Consider the following 20404-nt stretch of genomic DNA (forward strand, 5'->3'; position numbering starts at 1 on the left):
CTAATATGTGTATATTTAGAAATTATATATAGGTATTACTGTACTACTGTATTTTGTACATTATAAAACATAAAAATATAAATTAAGAAGGATGAGCTGAAGATAAACGGTATTTTATTTACCGTTTAATTAATGGTGAAAAAAATATTTTTGCTCTCACTAGAAATATTTTTTTCTTTCTGAGAGCCATGTGACTAAATATGCTTCATTTTAAAAATGTTGGCTTAACACTTTGTAATACAGTCATCTGAAGGTCTAGTTCTAAATTCAGTATGTCTCAGTATTTGGTTTTAATGGCTCTCAGAGCTGGAAAAGACAATTAACAATGATGTGTACATCAAAATGAAAGTACATCACTGGCTGGACTTGCTACATACAAAGTTTATTCTTGAAATGTGGTCAGGAAATTTCCATCTGCCTGATATCAATCAGCTATTACTGCAAACTAATAGAAGATCATGCATTTTGATATTTTTAACAAACGGTTCAAAACCCTCTGAAACTCTTCAACTGGAAGACTTGAAACAGGTAAGGAAATTCTGTTACACAGTTTAAGTGTACAGATATTAGAGTTCTTGTGGGTGTCACACATCTTTTCTGGCAACAAAATCCAGAAAATATCCATTTTCAAAATGTTCTATCCATAGCATGAGTTTCTTTTAAAAAGAAGTCACCTTTTTGCCCATTGGCATCACCTTCACCTTGAATGGATAGTGTCTTTATTTTTTTTTAAAATACCTGTTAGTCAGCATACTGCTGACAACCACCTGTCATCACAGACCACATCAGCAAATTCAGAACACTCGTCTTTTTGTGAAAGAAATACGCAGAATTAATCTTTAACTTTTACAGTTCTTCTAAGCACTTTCCCATGACAACCACCAAACTTCTGCATGCTACAAAAGATTCTCCTGGTCACTCCCCATGTCATTAAAAATTATAAAGATTCTGCTATTTAAAGGCCCTGTTTTTACACAATTAACCACAATGATGACATCTTGCCGCACTTCGTGCTCCAACTTCCTTGATGTTTGCTTATGCATGACGCAGTGAATGTGTTCCACGTGTGCTGCTCTCCTTGTAACTTCACCCCAGAATCCTTTTTACCTTCAAAGCAATCCATCAGTACGTACATTTGCAGTTTTTCCATTTAAAAAAATAACAAACAACCCAACAAATGTTGTTATTAAAGAAGTCATTTACTGTTAAGAATATATCTTCTCTGGTACATCTTTCCTTAGTGACTTAGTTCTTTGTGTATTTCATTAACAACACAGAACCTAGCAACTACCATAAGCTGAGCCACATTACAAGCATCTATACTTTCATCCAACTGTATAGCAAGCCTCAAGCCTCCCACACTGTAAATTTTTCTAATATTTATTTCTTCAGATCTCTGGCAATCTGTTCTAGACATCTTTCAACAGTATCTGCTGACAAAGGAATGCATGTCTGCTTGTAACCATATTCTTTCCCATGTATTATTTCAGATATTCTTACAGCGAGGAAGATCAAGTGTTTCTCCAATAATTTGTGGCTTCTATGTCTTTTGCTATTGAGAAACCTCAAAAGAGGCTTCTAAAGATCCATCATTAAGTTAGTGAAATCTTCAAGTACTGGACCGAGTATCACAGGACTTTAAACATTGCTGAAAAAAATCATGGAGGTTTGTCTTCATGTTCTGGATAGCTGTTTTTTTCAATGCCTTGCTAATTGTGATGGATTCATACTATCATTAGCTGATATTTCAAGGTACAATATTCTCGTAGGGCGAGGTTCAGCATTAATTCTAGTGGATGTATATCCATATTTCAAATTGCCTTCTTGATAAACTCAATATTTTTTTTGCCAACATATTGTCAGATCTAATTGCCATTGTTTTTACCTCATATTGCATCTGGCTAGGAGCTCATGCTAGAGTAGGAGAAACATCAGCTCTGCCATGTTCTTATTGTTCACATTATTAGTATTCACTTCAATCCATGGTCTCTTTGCAGGAATTTTTTTAAGTTACTTGCCCATTTTATGAGGGTCAGTTTAGTTAAAACTAAATATAATCCATAAATCCACCTAACTGGACACATGTAAACTGCATACATTGCAATATACTGAAAGTGAAAGAACAAGTGAAGGCACTGCTGTGACCCCTTCACACTCTGGAATTCTAAGTCTGCCCTCAGGACACCTCACCAACTATACATGACACAGGACCAAGTGAGGGTGCCAGTGTCAATATGAGGTTGATTTCTTTCTTATCTTTCAGATAAAATACAAACCCTAATATTTTATTTCCACACCTCAATGGATGGTCTTGTACACCTCATTTTGGAGGCCGCTGAGATAGAAGACATCAAAGGAGCAACACATGCAATCAGTTCTGTGGCAAGTAAAGTCAAATTCTTCACAAGAAACCAAGATCTGCAATCTAGTTCTAATCATACATTAAAAAAAATATTTTAGGCATACTTTTGTAACTGACAAATTGCAATAATTTTTACTAAGCTTTTTTTCCACCTACTGTTCAACCTGCATAGATCTAAAACGCTAGGGGAGTTATTTGGTTTTATTTGGTTGGTTGGGTTTTGTGGATTTTTTTAATCTCTACTCATATCATGCACAAAGTAAAATAAATAGAGAAATGAACTGTGTCAAAGTCCTCAGGTAGACAGCACATTGCCTAATCTCCTCAGGTTTTCAGTGCTGATTTATCTGCAAGGCACACCACCTGCCCTACCCTGAGTTTCTGGCTCTGCTTCTGACTAAGCTGCTAACTGCATTTGGCAAACCCCCGTTTGTTAAGCTACTGGTAACAGGGAAGTGATAATTCACTACACTTAGCTTTGCGTCTTTCCCCTTGAAGGAAAAAATTACCATGATGCCTGGGAAAAATTACTAGAATGCCAGGGACATCCGAACAGGGTGGAGAAGAAACAAAGTTAGGCTTGGGGCTGCATGTTTCTGCAATAACTACATGACTGCCTCCCACATCAAGAGTGCCCCCATGTTCTGTTTCTGCCCTGTAAAATGAACATCCTTCTGTAACAGAAGTCTTTCTTATATTCTTGCCAATATGGTACCCCAAGGTACATTTACACAGCAATTATTACAATTCCGTATGTTTAGTATGTTGCAAGCAAAATACTACATTAACATGTATGTCAAATAGTATTTAGAAAAACAAACTAAAAAATGTGAAAGTGCAAAAAAAATCTTTTAAATAAACATAACTTTTTATCAACAATACATGAAGAAAGTGTTATGTCATATGTTATATCCATAAGGGTTTTACTGAACAGAGCAAATTAGTTGAACTGACTGATTCTGGTCTCATCATGTTCCAAATATTCCAAAGCTGCAGTCCTCCCACCCTTGTTTAACTGGTTAGGAATGAGGAACTGGTTAGGAATTAAGGGAGAAGGACACATTAAAATTTCTCCGAGTCAAAAGAAGGAAACTAATCAATTGGTTTTTCCAGTAATGTTTTTTTCAGGAATATGTAAATAACAATTATTTAAGCTTCAGTCACCAGTTATTTTCATCCCTGATTATCCAAACTCCACTACCGACATTTTTAAATAAAGTTAACAGGTTATTGTCCCATCAGCTGTGATGCAGGTTGGTTGGTCTGGTGCAAGCCTGCTCACATCATGGAGTTTGTAGTTTTCATTCAAGATCCAGAAAGTTACTCTTATGGTATTACTTAAAAAAAACAAAGAAACAAAAAATCCAAAGCCTTCACTGCCCGATGCACATTGGGTCACAACTCGCTCCCAGTCAAATGTGTCTTTCTCCTGGGTAAACAAAGCCTTCAAGAAGAAAAATTGGCCAAGTTACATTGTACAAAATGAAGGATCTTATCTAGAGCCTTGGACACCTATTACTCCCTGCAAGCTAGTAAGGATACATGACAACCGTTGCTGCACAATTGAAGAAGAGAAGCATGATCCAGAACATAGCCCCTCAGCCTTTGATAAGAAAATTACTACCATGATGTAGCCATAGGGGGTGGAGGGGGATGGGACACAGGATGACAACCCTATTTATCATATGAATTGTTTGCAGTAGTGATAAAAACAGCGTTAGTGACATTATGTAAGGTACTAGTACTGATTGTCATACTCAAGAAAAGGACAGGACATGAACAGCACTACTGGGAGAATAAAGACAATGCACGAGTAGTCTAATAAAGAATGGAAGTAAATTTGCTCATCATCTATAAATATATCAGGAACATGCAGAAATCAAAAATAAAGACTACTGAATTAAAAGAATAGTGTTGATAGATGTTTCCAAAAATCTCATGTTTCTGGGGGCAAGGTTGCAGCAGAGACAACAAGCACATACTGTATGAAACTAAGCAGGGACAGTAAAGAAGTCACACAGAGGGACTGACAGACTTGTACTAGGCTGGGATTATACCACCACTCTAATGCCTCATTAGAAGCACAAATTTTCATAAGATGAGAAAGATTTTTAAGAGTTCTACAACTAGAAATTCTTCAAATACTGAAAAAATGGAAGTTTCAAGGAGTAGGAGCCTCTGTCTTCATAAGCCAAAGAAACTCTATCTGCATGGCCAAAAATAACCAAACTTCAACTAAAGTTGTCCGAGCTTGGTGAAGGAAGGGATGGGATTGCAATTACAGGAAGTGAAGTGATGATATTCATTTGGAGGATTGAGACATTTGCAGAACAAGAGATAACATCTAAAGCAAAATACCAGTACTTAACCTAATTTGTAAGGAAGTATATATGAGAAATAAAAACAGGTGGTGAAGAAGCACTGGAAGATGGGGTGTGTTGTTTTGTTTTTTTAATAAATGATTTTTTTAAGTTTTATTTCAAATAATGCAAGCCCTAACCATTAATGGGCAAGGGAACACTATGTCCTACAGGCACTATTTACTGCTTTCTTGCATCATGCACACACTTTTTTTCCTCAGCCCTAAATCCCTTTTTCTTGCTACTCAAAATAAATGCCCAGTTTAGCTACTGAATATGTTAAGGGTTAAAATATTTGAGGTTATCTCTAGATAATCTTAAAAAGAGGATTACATACAATATAAGAGTCACCATCCTTATAATCTTCCTGAAAATCATGGCATTAATTCTCACAGGGCTGCAGTCACCACACATTCCCAAATACGAACTTGCTACACCTCTTTATTCAAGTTCTAGATTAACCTTAATTGGTCTAAAGGACATGAAGCTTTACTTTCAGAATTGTTTCACTAACACATACAACACCCCCTCCCCTAAATTCCTGGACCAAAAATGAATTAAGAGAGAGTCTTGAGAGCCACGTAAAGATCACAGTTATCACAATGCTTCTGTCTAAACCAGGGGTCCTCAAACTATGGCCCACGGGCCAGATACAGCCCCCAAGGGTCCACAATCTGGCCCCTGGTATTTACAGACCCCCCCGCCGGGGGTTGGGGGGGAAACCAAGCAGCCGCAGATGACTGCCTGCCACTGCATCTGCGCGCCGGCCCCCTGGTTAAAAAGTTTGAGGACCCCTGGTGTAAACCATCCTCATCACACAAAACCATTACATCAACTGGAAAAGTACAATCTATTTATTAACCCCTATAACAGATTTTTTAGAAATTAATATTGCTTCAATCATATAGATTATTTTGGGTAACTACAGATCAATTAAGACAAAATAAAACCCTAGCAAAACCACAGAATGGCTGACATATTAGACTACTAAAAAAAATTAAGGGATCATTCCATAATTCATGTGAATCAACAGTTTCATGGAAGACAAGTCTAGTTAACGATAACAGCATTTATAAATTTACACTTCTGTGAAGAATTTTCTATCAAATTCAAAATGCTATTTACACATCAGAACTAAGACCAACACACTAGTCTTTCATAGATGATTTACTTATGAAATTTAAGCAGATACATTTTAAATTACATTGCCCATTTGGTAATGAATGCACCTGGTTGAGATTTACTGTCGTGCTACATTGAAATAAATGATGGCATTTCTTGTGAAGTTGAAAGCTAAAAAGTATCGCTGCAGCAGCAAACACATATTTATAAATCGATGGTTTGAATCATTAATTGAGGAGAATTTTCATGAAGAACCAAGCAACTCGGATGTAGAAGAATACAACCACCAACACAGAAAGTCCTTTCATTACTCATATGATACCACAGGAGTCAAGCCAGGAATAAAACAAAAAGAATCGTAGCAAGTTTAAGACAGTAGGGTCTAATTACGGGTGGTACCAATTCACAATGGATGGAAAATCCTACCACATGGAACAGTTAAAATACAGGAAGAATGTTAAAATATAGGAAGAATGTGCAGAAACAAGAAGTTACACAATGTGGCTTTTCAATTTAACTTTAAATCAGAAAACCTGCAAACTGAGACAGTATCAAGGGAGTATTTCTACACACACACACAAACTCCCAATTACCTATAGAAAGTCAACACACTAAAAAAAAACAAACAAACAAACAAACAAGAAAAAAAAACAACCAAACAAACAAAATGACATAGGCAGGAACTCAGAAGCCATCCATAAAGCTGTGGTAGAATAGAAAATAAATATAATTGCAATTTAAAATTATTTACTCTCAATCACAATATATTTGGGCTTACTGATTGTGCTTTAATGACCATTGAGTTATTCTCTTGCTAATCTGACACTGTTCCAGAAAAAATATAGAAGACGGTGGATAAGGAAAAAAAAACAACCATGAACAAATTACACCATGAATGAGCACTGTTGAATCAAGTCTTCCTGAATGCCCAAAACCAGAATAAGCAAACTTGAGATCTATTCATATAAATGCCCTAAGCAAGGAAAAAGTAAGCAGATGAGCAAAATGCCTAAATATTACTAACATCCTCATTAACATCTTTAATTCAATTTACTGTAAGTATAAGTAAGAAATGAGTTGGCTAGGTAAAAATCAACATAATGCCATAAATATTATTTTTCCTGTATCTGAGCATATCTTCCAAACAAGAACAGAAATGCAGAAAAATCTCTTCCTCAAAAGATTTTTTTTTTTTTAAACAAGGAAGCTAATTATTCAAGATTTTCCCAATCCACCCCAACCAAAAAGGTACAAAAGGTTGAAGGAAGAAGTATAGGGTGGGAAAGAAATAAGTGAACTGAAACTCTAAAATCTATGGCATTTAACATAATAAATGTGGTTTTGAGCAACCCAGTTTAGTGGAAGGTGTCCCTGCCAATGGCAGGGGGTTGAAACTAGATGATCTTTAAGGTCCCTTCCAACCCAATTCTATGATTCTATGGAATAGTTCTACGGAGAGCCATGGGAAAATAACAATACTGACATTAGTTATTTTTCCTTATTACAAAGCGTAAACACAAACACAAGAAAGGCCATATAACTTTGAGTATAAAGTCCTACAGATAAGAAATCTTTAAAATCATTTTAAAAAATGTTTCAGGTTCAGATTAACAAACTATCCAACTACATGATCATGCCTTTATCCGTATTTAGTGCTGTATTACCTGAAACTACCACAATACTGTCACAGTTCTATCAGATGCAAAACTGAGTATGTGCACCACCACAGTATTAGCACACAAATTTGTGTTCTACACTTCAGACATTCCCTTCCCGACCTCCTGCCTCGACATACAAGCACTTTATAGTTTTCAAGACTGGATAATTTTCTGGCAACAAACTCCTTGCTCCTTCAGTGGAAAAAAAGGGCCTGGAGGCAGGACTAGAAATGTGGACTACTTCCTAGTTTCCCGAACACAGTAGAAGGGCTGTCTTTTTCCTGAAAGATGCTCACACACAGTTGCTTTGCCACCCTATACTGCATGCTTCACCATGGGCAAAGTCTCCCAAGAACATGCCTCCTTCCCACACCTCACACTCCAGAAGATCACAACAGCTACAGTACTGAAAGATTCCGACCCCTACCGCCTCCTGAAATCACTGATCGCTTGTCCAAAACCTTTAGCAGAGCTGCAACAATTAGTCTTTTTACATTATCAAAAAAGCCAGTACCATAAAAGCATAAGATAAAAACAAAATAGGTGTTATTAAGTGGTGGTAAAACCAAAAATAGAAAAATTATAGAGATTTTTCTATTACAGTAGCTTTTAAGATAATACAGTTCCTAAACCAGCACACTAAAGGAGTTCTACAATAGTCCAAAATATAAGAGAAAGCTTTTAAAACAATGAAATTGTTGATAAACGAAAACTTAACTTTCCATTTTTCCTCTTCAATTCTCACAAGAGGTTTACCTTCAACGGGGAAGGGAGGGCAGAGGAAGAAGGGAGGGGAAGAGGGAGGGAGGGGAGGGAAGGGACTCATGACTCCTCTACAACAAAATCAAAAATTATAAGGTTGGAAGCAAGTTTCTTGATGTGCAAATAAGAACAAAAATAAGAAAAGGAAAAAGAACTTTTCTTATCTCAGATGCAAGTACATTTCACAACTGATTCCCTCCCATCCAGACTCCCCAAATCCCGAATTTTATTCAATGCAATTCTGATTTGAAAGTCTATTTCACTATTTAACAACAATAAAAATGGCAATGATGGCTAATCCCAGGAGGATCATGAAATTTAGGTGAACACTCTCCAAGACCAAGAACCTTTAAATTTGCATATTCTGATCACATCTTTACCAAAGGCACAATATTTTTCTAATTTTATTATAGCAAATTGAATGTATGTCTATTGAACTGAATAATAATTAAAAAAAAGTTACAGATGTTAACTGTATTCCTTACAGAGAGAACAGATAATTCTATATTACTACAATAATTAAGGGCATCTCCCTTTGACATTGGGAAACTTTCATCTCAGAAACTGGTTACACACAAATAGAGACCAGATCTGTTTCAGATCTGGAGAAGAATCTGTAGACCCAAAAATGTGTTGGCCTTTATTAAACTGAGCACAATAGTAAAAGGTCATTTCTACAACTCATCTTGCCTAGAGCAACACTAATACAAAAATTCTAAGACTAGACACTCCCTAAACAGATAGCTTTGGTCATCAACTAAAATTACAATAATGTTTACACCTAGGCAAAGAGAGAACTTTAAAGTCAAAAGTTTTATTTCCTTGAACACTACAAACCTGTTTGCTACTTTAAGAAGCAATGGAAAAACTACACTTACTAGCAAAGGATAACCTCTACAAACACCAGTATGGCCATCTGAGAACCACTGAACTTTCTGTGTGACGTTGGTAACAAAACTAATTCATTGTTCTTCATGAAAATTTGATCTGTCCTCTTCCATGTCAGATGTCCTCTTCCTTTTTAAGATCTACTATTACAGGCTAATTCCAAATGTCTGAAATACCCTTCTCCTTTCTGAACAAATATATGATAAACAGGAATATATTGCAAAGCCCAGTAGGTACTTAGTTTTAGATGTGATGGACTAGGGATACAGACAGAGACATTATGTAGGCCAAGGTATTAGCTCTTATTAATCAGTAATTTATTGGTGTATGTGAGGGGGGAAAAAACCCTCTCCCACGAACAGAAGGTTCCTGCAAAAGGCTATATTCATGAAGGTCTTTTGTATTTAATCAAAGTACTTGCTGGTTTGATACCTTTCAATAGGATACCAGAATTTAAAGTACTTACACATTGTGTTACAACCCTCCTTTTCAGGTATGACTAATTAAAGGTGGGGAAATAGTACCTTGACATACTGCAGACATTTAAAAGGTTTCCTTCACATAAGCACTATGTTACACTCGCTCTTAAGGAATCAAATTGTTTTGAACACAAGGACAAATTTTAAGAAAAGGAAAATATCTTTTAGTCATACTATTGTTTTAATTATCTCACATTACATGTCCTTCTAGCTAGCAAGGAGTTTTAAAAGTTGTAAATGAACATATTGTAACAGTTACGCAGCCAGTAAGTCCTCCATAAAGTTACTGAAAGTTGCAAAAATGTTAAGAGGGTGGGGTTTTTTAATGTCAAATAGAAAGCCTCGACATTTTTTAATTTATTTAAGTAACAGAATAGAACAAGAACTACAAACTAAAAAAGCATCATTAAGCAGCAGGCCTTGTTTTGTCCCTCTTCTACACACATACAAAGAAACACAGCTCAGTGGCAAAAAACAGTAACCAGTGCTGTTAGACACAAGCAAGAAAGGCAAAGTGCAAGTTACACAAACAGCTCTAACCTTTGGTTTTGAATCTGAATGCTTTACACTGAAGGTCTTAGATTCTTTCAATTTAACTCAATAGATCTGTTCATACAACACTGAAAGGTTGTTTGTTTGTTTGTTTCCACAGACTAAGTCAATTTCCTTGGCTTTTAGTATTTTGCCTTTGCCCCAACACAAGCTGCCAATTCCCAGTCCAGCTTCTTTCTTTACCTGTACAAGTTCAATCACTTCCTGGTTTTTTTTAAACCCCTTATTTTTCATTGTTTTCACCTTTACTAACCTTAACTTTCAGTCCTATGTATATTTTTGTCTTTTAAACCTAAATAATTTAGAATTTCTCTGGGAAATATTTTAATTATCCACCACAGAAGTACACATGAAAGCCATACGTTACAAAATAAAAAATATTTCAGATTGGATCCATGCAACACGCATGTTCACTATCAGTTTTTCTAACCATGTTTTAAAATTATGCATCATGAAGATGAAAGAACCTGCAATATTACCTAACTTACATGACACTACACTGAAGGAAGGAAAGGTTATTAACTTTAAGAATCCCTTTGTAAACAATTTAAGCTACAGTCCTATACTCAAACTGAAGGCAAAAGATGGCACAATACATATTTGGAACCGTAAACCACAGACTGACCTTAATAATTAACTTGGAAATTTGTAAGATGCAGTGAGTAGTATTGAACAGCGTCCTTACCTATGAAGTATCATTTGTAAAAGTATTATAAATAGTAGTTTAAGTCATTGTTTAATAGCTTAGAAAATATTAGAAATGGAAACCAGTTTTTCACTGATTAGTTAAAATAATACTGCTAAGAGCACTGACTTTACTTCTCATTAAGGGAAACACCTGATTGCAGTACTTTGAGGACAGGATTGTAGTAAGACCATCATTTGCTGAGCAACAGGTTATTTTCTGTGGCACCTACTACTGCTTTTAAACTTCAGTCAAACAAATATTGATGGACTGAAATACAGGTCTCCATCCTGAAAAAAACATTCTAGGATACCATTTCTTAAAATGAAAAACTCGCAACCCTAAACTATTTAACAGAATACTTGGCTGCTTATCAAGATGGTAAAATTCCTGAAGATCCATTTACTAATTTCTGCTTAATAATAGTTTGTCCAATTCCTTGGATATTGGTGAGTTTAAAAAAATATGTATGTAAAAAAACCTCAACCATATTCCATCAGACTCGTAACCACTAGCTATACAAACTTGAAAGGACAGCAGTAAGTGCTGTTCAAAATGTCTGTAACCTTAGGACATATTCTATGCTAACAGTGAACACTAGAAACTTTTTTAAAGTCAATGGTCCAATGAAAGTGCTCTGAGCACCAAACACTCATCCCATAAACAACACATTCACTATATATAATCCCAAATCACAGAACAGTTGAGGTTAGAAGAGACCTCTGGAGAACATCTGGTCCAACTCCCCTACTCAAGCTTTGCCACCTAGAGCAAGTTGGCCAGGACTGTGTCCAGACAGCTTTTAAATACCTTCAAGGAGGAAGACTCCACAACCTCCGTGGGCAACCTGTGCCAGTGTTCAGTCATCCTTATAGTAAAAAAGTGCTTCCCGATGTTCAGAGGGAACCTCCTGTGTTTCAGTGTGTGCCCACTGACTCTGGTCCTGACACTGAGCACCACTGGAAAGAATCTGGCCCCAGCCTTTTTGCACCCTCCCCCTTCAGGTATTTTTATACATTGATGAGGTCCCCCCAAGTCTTTTCCAGGCTGATCATTCTCAGCTCTCTCAGCCTTTCCTAAGATGCTCCAGGCCCCTCATCATCTTCATGACCCTTTGTTGAACTCTCTCCAGTATGTCCATGTCTCCCTTGTACCGAGAAGCCCAGCACTGGGCACAGCACTCCAGGTGTGGGCCTCTCCAGTGCTGAATAAGGAGGAAGGATCACCTCTCTACCTGCTGGCAATTCTTTGTCTAATGCAGCCCAGGACCCCATTCACCATCTTTGCCCCCAGGGCACACTGCTGCCTCATGTTCAAGGTGATACTCACCAGGACCCCCAGGACTTTTTCTGCCAGCAGAGTATCTTCCTTCTTCCTGTTAAAACTCAAAAGTACAAGCAAAGCCATCTTCAACTAACAATATCCCTCACTCCTTTACCTAGGAGTAGCTTATAAGCATTCTCAAGACAAAGGAATTACTTGAGGATGAAATGACTGTAAAAGGACCCAAAAATGTTAAGCAGTAAATCCAACTTCAATAAAGCAAAGGAGAATAAAGCTATGAGACAATCCCCATACTTTCTTTACCATCAACACACTGGAGTGAATCTTCAGACCAACCAAAACAGTAAGGGACACAGGTAGCATTTCATTTCTCATGTTTTCACCAAGCCCATAGCACATACTGATGAGTATACCAGTGATATACCAGTGGCCTCCTTAAGATCTGCTTTGACATTAGTAGAATTTCAGCTTCAGCAGTCTCCTCCTCACAGTCTGTAAGGCCTTGTCAGCAAGGCAAGGAAGGCATTAGTTCTTCCTCACAACTAACAGCTTCTCCAGAGATACTTCAACATCCATGATACACGGCAAATATTTTGTTACTAAGATATAAGTTGCCAACCCTACAGCAGACCTACAGAGAACTGAACTAGGAAGCAAACTGTCATTCTTCTTGAACCACAGAACATCCTGAGACGGAAGAGACCCACAATGATCATCAAGTCCAACTCCTGACTCCACATAGGGCAACCTAAAAGTTAAATGATGTATCTAACAGCACTGTCTGAACACTTCTTGAACTGCAAGCATTGGTCAGTTCCCAGAGCTATGGTATCACTGTTATCAGCAAGACTTGGTGGAATGCGTCCCATGATTGGAGTGCTGGGTTGGAGGGCTACAGGCTGTTCAGGACAGACGGGCAGCGCAGGTGAGGTGGAGAAGTTGCACTGTATGTAAGGGAGGGTTTGACTGTACAGCCCTTCGTGATAATGTGGTTGAGAGCCTCTAGATGAGGATTAGGCAGGTAGAAAACAAAGGAGATGTTGTAATGGGTGTCTACTACCAATCACCCAGTCAGGATGTAAGGACTGATGAGTTGGTCTATAGGCAATTTGGAGAAATCCCTGGATCTGTAGCACTTGTCCTTATGGGAGATTTCAACATCCCAAGTATCAAATGGGAGTACCACACTGCTGTTACAAGCAAGTCTGGGAAATTCTTGAAGTCTGTGGAAGATACTTCTTGTCACAAGTACTCAGTGAGCCAACTAGGATGCTGCTAGGCTTGCTATCTGTGAATAGGAAAGGACACAGCAGTGATGCCATGCTATGTGGCTGTCTTGGCCAAAGTGATAATGAAATGGTCGAGTTTAAAATTTTCAGTATAATGAGGAAAAAGGACAGCAGAGTTGCTACCCTGGACTTCAGGAGAGCAAACTTTAAGCTATTCAGGTAGCTATTTAGCAGAGTACCCTGGAAATCTGCTTTTGAGGGCTGAGGAATCCATGAGTGCTGGTCAGTCATCAAGAACCACTTTTTAAAAGCTCAGGAGCAGGCAATTCCACTGTGTTGTAAGTCAAGCAAGCAGGGCAGAAGACCAGCTTGGCTGAACATGGAACTTCTCATGGAGTTCAAGATGAAAAATAAAATGTATGATCTCTGGAAGTAAAGTCAGTCTTTTCAGGAAGATTACAAAGCCATGGTTCATATATGCAGGGAGAAGACACAAAAAGCCAAAGCTCAATTAGTGTTGAAACTGGCCAGGGTTGTGTCAGATAACAAGGGCTTTTTTAAGTATAGTAATAGCAAGAGGAAGTCTAAAGAAAACATTGGAACGACACTTGTTGAAGGTGGTCTTCTAAACTAATAGGGATGAAGAAAAAGCAGAGGCATTCAGTGGGGTTTTTACCTCAGTCTTCGATAATACGAGCAGACCTTAAGCTGCCTGGTCCCCGAGTCAGAGGACCATGACTGTAGAAACTGTGACTTTCCATTTGTGGACACTGAAATTGTAAGGGACCAGCTGTATGAGCTGAATGCTCACAAGTCCATGCATCCTGACGGGATTCATCCCGGAGTACTGAAGGAGCTAGCACATGTTATAGCAGGACTCCTCTCGATCATCTGCCAAAGGTCTTTAGAAGTCTGGGGAAGTCCCTGCTGACTAGAAGCTAACCAATGTTATTGCAATCTACAGAAAGGGCATGAGGGAACACCCAGGGAACTACAGACCTGTTGGTCTAACCTCAGTGCCTGGAAAAGTTATGGAGATCATACTGGATACTATTGAAAGACATTCAAAGAATAATGCAACCATCAGGCACAGTCAACAGGTTCACAAAGCCAAAGTCCTGTTTTACAATTAAGTCACCCACCTCGTGGAGGAAGGGAAAGGCAGTAGATGTAGTTTTTCTGGATTTGCTCACAGCATCCTTCTGGACAAGCTGTCCAACTGTGAGATGAGTGGGTTCACTGTGTGCTGGGTGAAGAACTGGCTGAAGGGCAGAGTTCAACAGCTGATAGTGAATGGGGCTACATCTTGTTGGCAACCAGTTACCAGTGGTGTTCCTCAGAGTTCAATTCTAGGGCCAATTCTGTTCAATATATTTATCAATGATCTGGATGCTGGAGTTGAATGCACCAAAAGCAAGTTTTCTGACTGTTAAGTGGAGAGGGAAGTACTGATCTCTTCTCCCTAGTATCCAGCAATAGTATTCGTGGGAATGGTTCAACATTGCATCAGAGGAGGTTCAGACTTGACATTAGGAAGTATTTCTTTATCAACAGGGTGGTCAAATACTGGAACATGCTGTCTAGAGAGGTGGTCAATGCCCCAAGCCTGTCACTATGTAAGAGGCATTTGGCCAATGCCCTTAATAACACGTTTTAACTTTTGGTCAGCCCTGAATTGATCAGGCAGTTGAACTAGATGGAAGGGACCTACAATGACCAACTGAAATATTCTATTCTGTTCTTCCATACCGACAGCTTGGGGCCACAACCACCTCCCTGGGGAGCTTGTTCCAGTGCTTGACCACCTTTTCAGCAAAATTTTTCCCAATATCCAACCCGGAATTCCCCTGATGCAGTTTTAAGCCATTCCCTCATACCCTATCACTGGACACCAGGGGGAGATCAACACCACCTCCTCCACTCCTCCTCATGAGCAAGTTGTAGACAGCAATGAGGTCACCTGTCAGTCTCCTCTTCCCTGAGCTGAACAAACTGAATATCCTCAGCTGCTCCCCGTAAGCTATGCCCTCTAGTCCTTCCAACATTTTTCTTGCCCTTCTTTGGACAAATTCTAATATTCTTCACACATCAGGTCTAATACAAGCATTTCTGTATTAATCTTTCTTAAGCCAACCTATACGCAGTTCCTATCCACCCCCACCTCAAAAAACAAATGTTTGCTCTCCATGCCAATATGAGTGGACAAGCTACATACAAAAATATTTTATTTTCTGTATTTTTTCAAGTATGTTCACTGACCATTGCTTCAGATGATGCAATACTGATCCATACATTATCTCCAGCATATTGCCAGTCTCATACTTGGGTCTAAGAAAAAAAATAAATAGTACAATTACAGAGGTTTACAAAAACCTATTTTTAGTGCTATGCACTGGTCCAAATAAATGAGACTACGATTCCACTGCACGTGTCTGCCTGTTCTGTTTTGCCATACACTTAGACTAGAAAAGACCTTTTTAGCCTGGTTTCCCCAAGCAAACATCACATTTATGACTCATACTGTCCACCTTCATCTTCCCACTCGTCCTTTCATCTCCATCCCTCTAAATGAATCTGTTCATCACTAGATTCAGCAAAAATAAATTGAAAAGCAATGTTCTCTGATACACTAAGTTCCCATGAGCTTCACAAAAATCAACAGCTAGGTAGAGGAAAAAGACACAAATTCTTGTGCTTGCTGCGGGCTGCAGCATCAACTCAGGCTATCCACATTGCCTGGCCCAAAGGCTACACAATCACCACAGACGCAGCTCTGAACCAGTCTGAGCTGAAGCTGTGCACTGTGGCTTTTTTACTAAAAGTAAAAAAGGTCTAAAACAGCAGCTGGAGAAAAGATTTGTAATGATGTAAGAAATATTTGTATGAAGCCTAGTTCCACAGAGCAACTTATCAGCAAAATATTTAAGGTACACCTCACTTGCAAATCTTAATCACGATGATGCATTTAGGTCCTACCACAATACAAAAAAAAATGAAAAATATCACAAAGCCTCCTCTGTGTATTACAGATAGGACCAAACACACAGTGAAACAAATGAAGTGACTGACTTTCAGGTTGCTTGAACAGAACAATGGTAGTTAAAGACAGACAGTCCAACATGCATGTCAATAAATCGGGGAAAAGTATTTTCTCCTTCATTTTAATATTCAGCTGATCGCCTTCATATCTGCCAGAACACATAATATGCGAGCTACACACAAGTCTTCAGCCTCTCTGGGTTGCCTTCTGCTATGAACAATGCTAACGGTTGATATAAATTATTGTTTAGCAGATTTGCATCAAGAGAAATGTACACTAATATACTAAGATGTAAGTCTAAAATATGGGCAGATTTTAGTATACCTACACTGCAAACAGAACACCTTACCATAGTTACATGTAGGCACTTCCATACTAAATTTAACTCTATAGGTAACGTATTATAATATGGAAAATGGAGAAGTATGGCCTTCAGAATAGACAGGCAACATGAGCACATACCAGGAGTGCCCAGGTAGCTTATAAAATCCACTCATGAGAATTCAAGCCTGTCACCACCACTATTAGTCACAATAGCCATGACTAGCGTAAGCACATCTCTACTGCTGTCACAGCAAAATTAACAAATTTCAAAGGCACATAAAACAACATTAAAGATGTTAAGCAAGAGTGCTGCTGTTTCTGTTATACCACCACCACCACCCTTGGTTTTGTGGAGATACGAAGAAACCATGACATAGGAATTCCAATAGCGGGAAATGCATTAATACTGCCCCACAAAATAGTCTCCCACTTTCCCCATTGTTCTGGTGAGTCAGTAGAAGACAACAATTCAAAGAAGAGGAGATTAGAAACCTACTTGGTGTTATGGGCTAAAGTGGCAGAAAGGGTCTTTGCACATTTTTTGACAGCAAGATGTTTGATGCAATGCACCTCTCCTCAGTAACTCTAACTCAAAAAATAGCTCAAAGAGGTATAGCTAGAATTCACTGCATGTTCTCACTCTCTTTTCTCTGAATATTTGCTTTTCTAAATGTGCTATGCAAGCTTCTTCCCAGTTGTCAATCTCAGCAGTGTTAAAACACTAAAATACGTCTGTCCTAATTCCAGTCACAGACTGCACTAATCTTACCTATTACTACCCAAGAGCACTCACCCAAGCATTGTCACTTATTTTTTCAAGAACAGCCTTTCAGTCTCTACAGTGCTACAGAATTCAACCTGATCCTTAGTAAGGCTCCCAGGTAATAAATAAATTATCATTTCTTAAAACAGAGAGTTGCCTGCTTCTGCTATTTATTTTCCAATATGATTCTAATCTGAGTTAATCTGCTTCCAAAATTTGACTATGCAAAAATGACAAGTTGAGAACAGGAAAAATGAGCAACACCTAAGTCTTACCAGAAGAGCCCAAAGCTTGCCTTCTCAAGGGTCAATACTGGACCACATCAATGCACTGCATATTAAATTTGACTCAACCCTACAAAGGAATTAGTGGACTATAGGAAAACTACTTAATTTTTGTAGTAAAAGAGTGTTCAAAATACTAGTTATTTTTATTTTAAGGTGAACAGATGGAATTAATGAGAAATGCAGATGTTCTCATGAGGGTCAGTATCCTTTCTGGTGAAAAGTAAAGACTATATTATATAACTAAAAAAACATTAACCAATAATTCTTCAGAACAACACTGCCTTGCAACCAAGTGATTACAAGAATTGCACAGAAAAGGTCATCCAACTCCCCACTGAAAGTCAATTTTCAAAATTATTCCCTTATTCATGTGGATTTTTGAGGAACTTTTGAGGATATTAGAGACAGAGGAAAGACAAGCAAAGGAAAAGCATTTCCAGCATCCTTTACTCACATAGTATATACTTGCATGGAACGGTCAACACACAGTTCTTACAACCTGCAAAGTATTAAGAAACCTTAGCCATTCTGTAAATCTTCTTTCATATAAATCAGCATCCTTGCTGTCCTTCTTTGAACTTTCTCCAGTTATACTATATACATTTTGAGACAGGGTGCAAAGTGGAAAAGATGAAAAAAACCCACAAAGCATTCATTCAAGATAGGAATGCACTATGGATATTAACAGTGGTGGTGTTGTTTTATTCTATTCTTACATCTTCTACAAAAGCTGATGGGGAGGGGGGGGGGGAGTGTCAATAAACATCTGGAAAGATGTTCTTACTCCCCCTCTCTTAACAGGGAAGGGAATGAAACAGAATTTTCAAGTATGCAGGAAAATAAGCCCAAAGTGTAGATCTCTGCTAATACAGATTTATTTAATGTAGCTTTCATTTCTTATGGCCTTTAAAGTTTGAAGCTGAAGCAACCAGCATAACAGATTTACTCAAAACAGACAAGAACACCAACCAACTCTGAAAGCAAGCTGCCCCTGGTAGTTAAAAAAAAAAAAAAATCCAAGAAAGGCTGTAGTGGGCAGTCTAACTTGCTCATAGGAAGTATTTAAAAATGTGGTTCGTTTATGCACTGAAGTGCAATCTGTGTAATCTTCTTTATTAAAACTTCTGTACTTTCCAACAGATTTTCTCCTTCTCTGAATAACCATCTATTCCTTATTTTGATTCCTTATTTTAAATCACACAGCCACCAATCCCAACTGAATCTTGTTAAAATTACATGATAGACTACCCTACTCAATTTTTCAGCGTGCTCTAGCATCTCCCTGTTTAGTTGTATGACAGTGGGTGAAAAGCATAGACTGAAATTTATTCATATTCCGTTCAAGGTTCTGTTCACCTCTGCTGAAGGCCTCTCTTCCTTCACTACTTTTTACACTAAAAATAAACAGTATTTTCCATTTTGTTTGCACAGCAGCAGTACTATTCTAATAGTCTTCTCCTCAGTTATTTTTTCCTGGTCAGAAATGGAATACGAACAAATGAACACAACAGTCTGTTTGAAAAAGCGCTAAAGCTAGGCCTCCATATAGCACCAGCACTTTGCCATAGTAACATTTAGCAGTTTTCAAAGATGCTTATGTAATATAAAAATACTACACAAGCTAGTATATGTTATGTTCTTAACTCATTCCAATATTTACTTTTTATTCCATCCCTAATGGGGCACTTTAATAAAACAATTCATAATTATGTCAGGGTCTCATTACCAAATACTAAATTTAGATGCCACTTAGATGAATAGTTCTAATTGCTCCTTCCAACACACATTAGGTCTCGTATGTTAACACAAAAATGTATCTAGCTCCAAATATTAAGCTAGTCCCCGTTATGCCCCTCTGAAGTTTTCAACTACTCACTAAATAATTTCACCACCTACAGATTTTGCCAGTTTATTAGTAGCAGTCTTTTTGTCATGTTATGAACTAAGACTACAACTAGTTTTCTTCCCCATAACTATTCCCTTAACAATACAGTTTTACTCAGCATCCCATGACATCCCTTTGTCAGCAACCTCCCAAGACATTCAGCCAAGGATTTATTTTATTTTACTTTGAAATGACACACAAATTCCACCAGATTTTCAATACTAATGGAATTTCTCCCTGTTCTTGCAGCTTGCATCCAGAAGTCAAAATACTTTTTTTTCTTTTTCTTTTAAAACCAAAATCTTCCCAGCTACTAAGACAGTGATCATTTTTTTAAAAGATAACACTGTAAGAAGGTAGCTGGAAGGGGAAAATAAAGTGTGCCAAGAATGAAGGAATAAAGGGAACTGAACTTTAAGAAAAAATAGCTTCCACACTTCTAATCTGAGGGGAATAAAAAAGGTAAATTTGGCGATCCTGTTGTTCTTCATCTTCTACTTAGCTCTCCTCTTATGTTTCATTTTGCTTTTGACCATTATGTTTATACACAGATAATTCAATGTCACTGTGTATACTGGAAAAAGCAAGAGAGCCAATTCCAGTTAGTAAAAACAAGGTCATTTTTTAAGACTAATGTATCTTGATCTGTTCATCAGTTTTAGTTCATGCTTACAACCAACTAAATAAAACAAAACAAAAAAACAAACAGAAAAAAACCCCCATA

General features: G+C 37.8%; 1 protein-coding gene across 2 annotated transcripts in view; it reads right to left on the minus strand.

Annotated features, from left to right (window-relative positions):
* WWP1 (WW domain containing E3 ubiquitin protein ligase 1) overlaps positions 1-20404 on the minus strand; it is a 63907-nt gene that overhangs the window by 38651 nt on the left and 4852 nt on the right. The window lies entirely within an intron of this gene.

This window comes from Falco rusticolus, chromosome 3 (genome assembly GCF_015220075.1).
Source record: "Falco rusticolus isolate bFalRus1 chromosome 3, bFalRus1.pri, whole genome shotgun sequence".
NCBI classification, from domain to species: Eukaryota; Metazoa; Chordata; class Aves; order Falconiformes; family Falconidae; genus Falco; species Falco rusticolus.